This window comes from Hylobates moloch, unplaced genomic scaffold (assembly GCF_009828535.3).
Source record: "Hylobates moloch isolate HMO894 unplaced genomic scaffold, HMol_V3 SCAFFOLD_12, whole genome shotgun sequence".
In the NCBI taxonomy this organism is placed as follows: Eukaryota; Metazoa; Chordata; class Mammalia; order Primates; family Hylobatidae; genus Hylobates; species Hylobates moloch.
Genome location: NW_026652287.1, coordinates 75,927,720 through 75,937,082, shown reverse-complemented (window position 1 = coordinate 75,937,082; position 9,363 = coordinate 75,927,720).

Below are 9,363 nucleotides of genomic sequence, written 5' to 3'. Positions count from 1 at the left end.
GCCTTCTGCTAGCTTTTGAATGTGTTTGCTCTTGCTTTTCTAGTTCTTTTAATTGTGATGTTAGGGTGTCAATTTTGGATCTTTCCTGCTTTCTCTTGTGGGCATTTAGTGCTATAAATTTCCCTCTACACACTGCTTTGAATGTGTCCCAGAGATTCTGGTATGTTATGTCTTTGTTCTCATTGGTTTCAAAGAACGTCTTTATTTCTGCCTTCATTTCATTATGTACCCAATAGTCATTCAGGAGCAGGTTGTTCAGTTTCCATGTAGTTGAGTGGTTTTGAGTGAGTTTCTTAATCCTGAGTTCTAGTTTGATTGCACTGTGGTCTGAGAGACAGTTTGTTATAATTTCTGTTCTTTTACATTTGCTGAGGAGAGCTTTACTTCCAACTATGTGGTCAATTTTGGAATAGGTGTGGTGTGGTGCTGAAAAAATGTATATTCTGTTGATTTGGGGTGGAGAGTTCTGTAGATGTCTATTAGGTCCACTTTGTGTAGAGCTGAGTTCAATTCCTGGATATCCTTGTTAACTTTCTGTCTCGTTGATCTGTCTAATGTTGACAGTGGGGTGTTAAAATCTCCCATTATTATTGTGTGGGAGTTTAAGTCCCTTTGTAGGTCACTCAGGACTTGCTTTATGAATCTGGGTGCTCCTGTGTTGGGTGCATATATATTTAGGATAGTTAGCTCTTCTTGTTGAATTGATCCCTTTACCATTATGTAATGGCCTTCTTTGTCTCTTTTGATCTTTATTGGTTTAAAGTCTATTTTATCAGAGACTAGGATTGCAACCCCTGCCTTTTTTTGTTTTCCATTTGCTTGATCTTCCTCCATCCCTTTATTTTGAGTCTATGTGTGTCTCTGCACATGAGATGTGTTTCCTGAATACAGCACACTGATGGGTCCTGACTCCTTATCCAGTTTGCCAGTCTGTGTCTTTTAATTGGAGCATTTGGCCCATTTACATTTAAAGTTAATATTGTTATGTGTGAATCTGATCCTGTCATTATTATGTTAGTTGGTTATTTTGCTCGTTAGTTGATGTAGTTTCTTCCTAGCCTCGATGGTCTTTACAATTTGGCACGTTTTTGCAGGGGCTGGTACCAGTTGTTCCTTTCCATGTTTAGTGCTTCCTTCAGGAGCTCTTTTAGGGCAGGCCTGATGGTGACAAAATCACTCAGCATTTGCTTGTCTGTAAAGTATTTTATTTCTCCTTCACTTATGAAGCTTAGTTTGGCTGGATATGAAATTCTGGGTTGAAAATTCTTTTCTTTAAGAATGTTGAATATCGGCCCCCACTCTCTTCTGGCTTGTAGAGTTTCTGCCGAGAGATCAGCTGTTAATCTGATGGGCTTCCCTTTGTGGGTAACCCGACCTTTCTCTCTGGCCGCCCTTAACATTTTTTCCTTCATTTCAACTTGGTGAATCTGACAATTATGTGTCTTGGAGTTGCTCTTCTCGAGGAGTATCTTTGTGGCATTCTCTGTATTTCCTGAATCTGAATGTTGGCCTGCCTTGCTAGATTGGGGAAGTTCTCCTGGATAATATCTTGCAGAGTGTTTTCCAACTTGGTTCCATTCTCCCCATCATTTTCAGGTACACCAATCAGACGTAGGTTTGGTCTTTTCACATAGTCCCAAATTTCTTGGAGGCTTTGTTCATTTCTTTTTATTCTTTTTTCTCTAAACTTCCCTTCTCGCTTTATTTCATTCATTTCATCTTCCATCAGCGATACCCTTTCTTCCAGTTGATCGCATCTGCTACCGAGGCTTCTGCAATCTTCGTGTAGTTCTCAAAACTTGGCTTTCAGCTCCATCAGCTCGTTTAAGCCCTTCTCTCCATTGGTTATTCTAGTTATCCATTCTTCTAATTTTTTTTCAAAGTTTTTAACTTCTTTGCTATTGTTTTGAATTTCCTCCCGTAGCTCAGAGTAATTTGATTGTCTGAAGCCTTCTTCTCTCAACTCGTCAAAGTCATCCTCCGTCCAGCTTTGCTCCGTTGCTGGTGAGGAACTGCATTCCTTTGGAGGAGGAGAGGTGCTCTGCTTTTTAGAGTTTCCAGTTTTTCTGCTCTGTTTTTTCCCCATCTTTGTGGTTTTATCTACTTTTGGTCTTTGATGATGGTGATGTACAGATGGGTTTTTGGTGTGGATGTCCTTTCTGTTTGTTAGTTTTCCATCTACCAGACAGGACCCTCAGCTGCAGGTCTGTTGGAGTTTACTAGAGGTCCACTCCAGACCCTGTTTGGCTGGGTGTCAGCAGCTGTGGCTGCAGAACAGCGGATTTTCATGAGACCACAAATTCAGCTGTCTGATAGTTCCTCTGGAAGTTTTGTCTCAGAGGAGTACCCGGCCGAGTGAGGTGTCAGTCTGTCCCTACTGGGGGGTGCCTCCCAGTTAGGCTGCTCAGGGGTGAGGGACCCACTTTAGGAGGCAGTCTGTCCGTTCTCAGATCTCCAGCTGTGTGCTGGGAGAACCACTACTCTCTTCAAAGCTGTCAGCCAGACAGGGACATTTAAGTCTGTGGAGGTTCCTGCTGACTTTTTGTTTGTCTGTGCCCTGCCCCCAGAGGTGGAGCCTACAGAGGCAGGCAGGCCTCCTTGAGCTGTGGTGGGCTCCACCCAGTTCGAGCTTCCTGGCTGCTTTGTTAACCTAAGCAAGCCTGGGCAATGGCGGGCGCCCCTCCCCCAGCCTCGCTGCCGCCTTGCAGCTTGATCTCAGACTGCTGTGCTAGCAATCAGCGAGACTCCGTGGGCATAGGACCCTCCGAGCTAGGTGCAGGACACAATCTCCTAGTGTGCCGTTTTCCAGGCCTCAAACAGAAATGCAGAAATCACCTGTCTTCTGTGTCGCTCAGGCTGGGAGCTGTAGACCGGAGCTGTTCCTATTCGGCCATCTTGGCTCAACCCCCTCCAATCCATTTTTTATACAGTACAGGCATACCTTGTTTTATTGTACTTTACCACACTTTGCAGATATTACATTTTTTGCAAATTGAAGGTTTGTGGCAATCTTGTGTCAAGCAAGTCTGTACCATTTTTCCAATACGCAAGTGCTCACTTTGTGTTTCTATTTCAGTAATTTTCACAATATTTCAAATGTTAAAAATTAGTATTACATCTGTTATGGTGATCTGTGATCAGTGATCTTTGATGTTACCACTGTAATTGTTTTGAGGCACCAAGAACCACACCCAAAACTTTATTGTTAAATGTTGTGTGTGTTCTGGCTGCTCCACCAACCCGCTGTTGCCCCATCTCTCTCTCCTTGGGCCTTACTATTCCCCGAGACACTACAATACTGAAATTAGGCTACTAATAACATACAATGTCCTCTAAGTGTTCAAGTGAAAGGAAAAGTCTCATGTCTCATTTTAAATCAAAAACTGGAAATGATTACACTTAGTGAGAAAGATATGTCAAAAGTGGACACAGGTCAAAATCTAGGACTCTTCTGCCAGTTAGCCAAGTTGTGAATGCAAAGGAAATGTTCTCGAAGAAAATTAAAAGTGCTATTCCAGGGAACGCACAAATGATAAGAAAGGGAAACACCCTGCTAGTTGGCATGGAGAAAGAATAAACCAGCCACAATGTTCCCTTAAACCAAAGCCTAATCCAGAGCAAAGCCCTAACTTTCTTCCTTTCCATGAAGGCTGAGAGAGGTGAGGAAGATGCAGAAGAAAAGTGTGAAGTCAGCAGAGATTGGTTCATGAGGTTTAAGGAAACAGGCCATCTTTAAAACATCAAAGTACAAGATGAGACAGCAAGTACTGATGTAGAAGCTACAGCAAGTTATCCTGAGGTCCTAGCTAAGATAATTTGTGAAGACAGCTACACTAAACAACAGGTTTTCAATGTAGACAAAACAGCCTTATATTGGAAAAAGATGCCATCTAGGACTTCCATAGCTTGAAAGGGGAAGTCAATGCCTGGCTTCAAAGCTTCAAAGGACAGGCTGACTGTCTTGTTAGGGGCTAGTATAGCTGGTGAGTTTAAGTTGAAGCTAATGCTCATTGACCATTCCAAAAGTCCTAGGGTTCTTAAGAATTATTCTAAATCTACTCTGCCTGTGCTCTCTACATGGAACAACAAAGCCTAGATGACAGCATATCTGTTGACAGCGTGGTTTACTGAGCATTTTAAGCCCACTGTTGAGGCCTACTGCTAAAAAATATATGTATTCCTTTCAAAATATTACTGTTCTTTGACAAAATGCATCTTATCACCCAGGAACTTTGACGGAGTTGTACCAAAAGATTAATGTTTTTGTGCCTGCTAACACTACATGCATTCCTCAGCCCATGGATCAAGGACGAATTTTAAATTTCAAGTCTTACTATTTAAAAAATACATTTCATAAGGCTATAGTTGCCATAGGTACTAACTCCTCTGATGGATCTGGGCAAAGCAAAATGAAAACCTTCTGGAAAGGATTCACCATTCTAGATGCCATTAAGGATATTTGTGACTCATGGGAGGAGCTCAGAATATGAACATTGTCAGGAGTTTGGAAGAAGTTGATTCCAACCCTCATGATGACTTTGAGGGGCTCAACACTTCAGTGGAGGGAGTAACTAAATGTGGTGAAAATAGAGAACTAGAATTAGAATTAGCCTGAAGATGCGACTGAATTGCCACAATCTCATGCTGAAACTTCAATGGATGAGGAGTTGCTTCTTATGGATGAGCAACGAAAGTGACTTCTTAAAATGGAATCTACTCTTGGTGAAGATGCTGTGAACATTGTTGAAATTAGGACAAAGGATTTAGGCTGGGCGTGGTGGCTCACGCCTGTAATTCCAGCATTTTGGGAGGCCAGTGCAGGTGGATTACTTGAGGTTAACAGGTCAAGAGTTGGAGAACAGCCAGGCCAACATGGTGAAACCCCATCTCTACTAAAAATACAAAAATTAGCCAGGTATGGTGGCGCATGCCTGTAATCCCAGCTATTTAAGAGGCTGAGGCAGGATAATCACTTGAACCTGGCAGACGGAGGTTGCAGTGAGCCAAGATCACACCACTGCACTCCAGCCTGGGCAACAGAGACTCTGTCTCAGAAAAAAAAAAAAAAAAAGAACAAGGGATTTAGATGATAAAGCAGTGGCAGGGTTTGAGAGGATCGACTGCAATTATGAAAGATGTTCTACTGTGGATAAAATGCTATCAAAACATATTGCATGCTACAGAGAAATCCTTATGGCAAATTTCACTGTTGTCTAATTTTAAGAAATTGCCACAGCTGCCCCAACTTTCTGTAATCACCACCCTGATTAGTCGGCAGCCATCAACATCAAGGCAAGACCCTCCTCTACCAGCAAAAAGATTATGACTCACTGAAGGCTCAGATAATTGTTAACATTTTTTAGCAATAAAGCATTTTAAAATTAAGGTATGTATATTGTTGTTTTAAATGTTATGTTATTGTGCACTTAAAGACTACAGTATAGTGTAAACATAATTTTTACATGCACTAGGAAATCAAAAACTTTGTGTGACTTGCTTTATTATGATAATTACTTTTTTGTGGTGGTCTGCAATATCTCAAAGATATGCCTGTCCTGTGTTCAGGTTAATTGCCTCCAAATACTGCTTTTCATGTCTTAATACCTGGCTCAAGCTCTTTTAATAATTACCCAATCTCTGAATACAGTTCTAACTCATCAGTTTTGCATTCCAACACCTCCCACGCTGACTTTTACAAAGTCTCATTCCAAACTTGTTTTTTTTTTTTTTTTAAAGGAGTCTTTCTCTGTCACCCAGGCTGGAGTGTAGTGATGCACGATCTTGGCTCACTGCAACCTCTGCCTCCTGGGTTCAAGCGAGTCTTCTGTCTCAGGCTCCCGAGTAGCTGGGATTACAGGCACGTACCACCACGTCTGGCTAATTTTTGTATTTTTAGTAGAGACGAGGTTTCACCATGTTGGCCAGGCTAGCCTTGAACTCCTGACCTCCAGTGATCTGCCTGCCTTGGCCTCCCAAAATGCTGGGATTACAGGCATGAGCCACCGTGTCCATCCCCCAAATGTTTTTTCGTCCATTTCCTGTACAGAGGCAGCCAGTGACCGTCAAACTTTTGTTTCCGTATCTAGGTGTTGCTACTCATTAGCTGTGGATCCTTTTCTGAGCCTCAGAATCTTCATCTTGAAAATGGACACAATAACTTAATATGATGCACTGAGAAAAGCATAGCATCATTTCTCTAATATGCTTGCCCAAATTGTATAAGCTCATTCTAATCATGAGAAAACATCACACAAACCCAAATGGAAGGACATTCTACAAAATAACTGACCAGCACTCTTCAAAAGTGTCAAGGTCAGGAAAAACAGGAAAGACTGAGCAACAGGCACAGGAGGAGATTAAGGCGACAACAAATGCAATATAGGATTCTGGATGGATCTTGGACCAGAAAAAGGACATTAGCAGAAAAACTGGTGAAATTTTAATAGAGTCCGCTTTTGAGTTAATAATGTTGGCACCAATGTTAATTTACTCTTTGATCATTATACCATGGTTATGTAAGATGTTAACATTAAAGGAAGCAGGGTGAGGGATAGAAGAAAATGCTCTGTACTATTTTTTGTGACTTTTATGTAAGTCTAAAATTAGTTCAAAAGAAAAAGTTTAAATTGAGATAATAATATATACATTACAGGAGAAATTATAAAATACTAACTAGAACCCTGAGGGCATTTATTATGTCCTAGCCACAGGAACTTTACATGCATTTAGTCATTATGACAACCCTATGTGGTAGGAAATATTTTTCTCAGATATGGTTATCTGACACTTAGTAAGAGTCCCCTGAGTTCCAGCAAACATTTTTCTATTTACTGCTGCCCAAACATGTCCACTTTTGGAGTTTCTGTAAAGTCTCTTGGGGCCCTTTTTGCTACTCTGGACATCTGGAACTCCTGTGTCTGCAGTATTCATTTAGCACTAATTTTGTGCAACTTGGTAGTGTTAATTTTCTGTGTCTTATTATCCCAGCTAGAAGGCAACTTCTTGAAAGCAGAGGACTGGATTTCACAGATGTTTGGATATCTCCCAGTATCCAGCACCAAGAATCTTGGATATCGCTCAAGCTTGCACTAACAATCTTGGATATCCCATAGTGCCTTTCAGTAATAATCTTGGATATCCCACCATGCCTTTCACCAAGAATTTCCCATGTGCTTCATCATCCTTGGATCTCCAAGAATAACTCATCTTGGCTGGGCCTGGGACCAGTTCTCTGGCCTTTCTAGAGTTGTAGACATTGGATTCTGGTGTACGAGGCAATATTAGCAGTTGGCTTCTTGGATGATTTCCTGGAAAAGCACACATTGCAATCTGACTTCTAGAGTAAAATTCAGCAATCATACACTTTAAAAAAAATTGGGGTAAAAAACACATAACGTAAAATTTACCATCTTAACCATTTTTAAGTGTACAGTTCATTAGTGTTAAGTATATTTCCATTGTGTAACAGATAGCAATCATACATTTTTTAATTTCAAAAAATATGTTAGCTATCCGGAACATATGACAGACTCTCACCACTTAATAAAAAGAGAACAAGCAATAATAACATCCAAACATGGGCTAAAGATTTAAATGGACATTTCACCAATAAAGATACACAGATACACCAATAAACACGTGAAAAGATATTCAACATCATTAGTCATAAAAAAAAAAGAAAGTTAGGCCGGGCACGGTGGCTCACTCCTGTAATCCCAGCACTTTGGGTGGTGGAGGTGGGCGGATCACGAGGTCAGGAGTTTGAGACCAGCTTGGCCAGCATGGTGAAACCCTGTCTCCATTAAAAATACAAAAAATTAGCCGGGCACAGTGGCATGTGCCTGTAATCCCAGCTACTTGGGAGGCTGAGGCAGGAGAATTGCTTAAACCTGGGAGGTGGAGGTTGCAGTGAGCTGAGATCGCACCACTACACTCCAAACTGGGTGACAGAGAGAGACTATGTCTCAAAAAAATGAAAGTTGAAACCACGATGTGATACCTATTAGAATGGCTTAAAAAAACTGAGAACACGGAGTGCTGGCAAGGATGTGGAGTTACTGATATTCTCATACATTGGTGATGGAATGCAAAAAAGGAAGGGCACTTTGAAAAAATAGTTGGCAGTTTCTTATACATTAAACATACACTTACCATATAACCCATAATTCCCACTTCTAGATGTTTACACAAGAGAAATAATGACGTATATCCACACTGAAACCTGTATGTGAATGTTTACATCAGCTTTATGCATAGTCACTGAAAATTGGAAGACAGCCCAATGTCTATCCACTGGTGAATGAAATAGACGAACAAACTGTAGTATATCCACACTACTTCTCAATAGAAAGGAATGGACTACGGATACTACAACCACATGGATACATCTCAGATACATTATGCTAACTGACAGAAACCAAACTCAAAAGCTACATGATTTGATTACTTTGATATAACATTTGGGGAACGTGAAACTATAGGGACAGATGGGGTGGGGAGAGGGTGAACTATGCAGGGCACTTTTATGGTGAGATATCCTATATCTTGATTGTTGTGGTTACACAACTCTTTATGATGGTTCAAATTAATAAACTGTATACCTAAATAAAGTTAATTTGTACTGTGTAAATTATAGTTCAATTGACCTAGCTTTAAAGAACTACATTAGCTATTTAGTACTTCAAATATAATTGGCCATTTAATTTATGGTGTTGCTATCAGAAATAGCTGGATTAAGGAGGAAAAACCTAATATGTAGGTAGATTTTACTTTGCTTTGGACAATTTGGCTAATGCCTGTTTTTCTCTTGACTCAGTTGGTTTAACATTTGTCCTACATAATAGAGACTTAGTGTGGATGGTAAATTACATAGTTATGTTAGGGTTGGGACAGTCTGGGCAACATAGTGAGACCTTGTCTCTACTAAAAATTTAAAAATTAGCCTGGCACAGTGGTGCGTGCCTGTGGTCCCAGCTACTCAGGAGGCTGATATGGGAGGATTGCTTGAGCCCAGGAGGTGAAGGCTGCAGTGAGATATTATCACACCACTGCCCTCCAGCCTGGGTGATAGAGTGAGACCCTGTATCTAAACAAAATTTTTTAAAAAAGAGGGGTTGAGGGTAGGCGATGTTCTCATAGTACTTTGGACAAATTCTCGAGATACCAGGCCACTAACCAGATTTAAGGGCATTGGACAAGCGCTAGTCTTTCTCGGGAGGAAAAGGGAAAGTTGGAGGACATCCTCGGTGACCCTCTGGCTTAGTTTAATGGATAAAACATGTGACACAGACTTTGGAGTCCAGTACATTTAGGATTTAATACCGGGAATACTCCTAAGTAAGTGGCTGTGATATTTAATCTAAG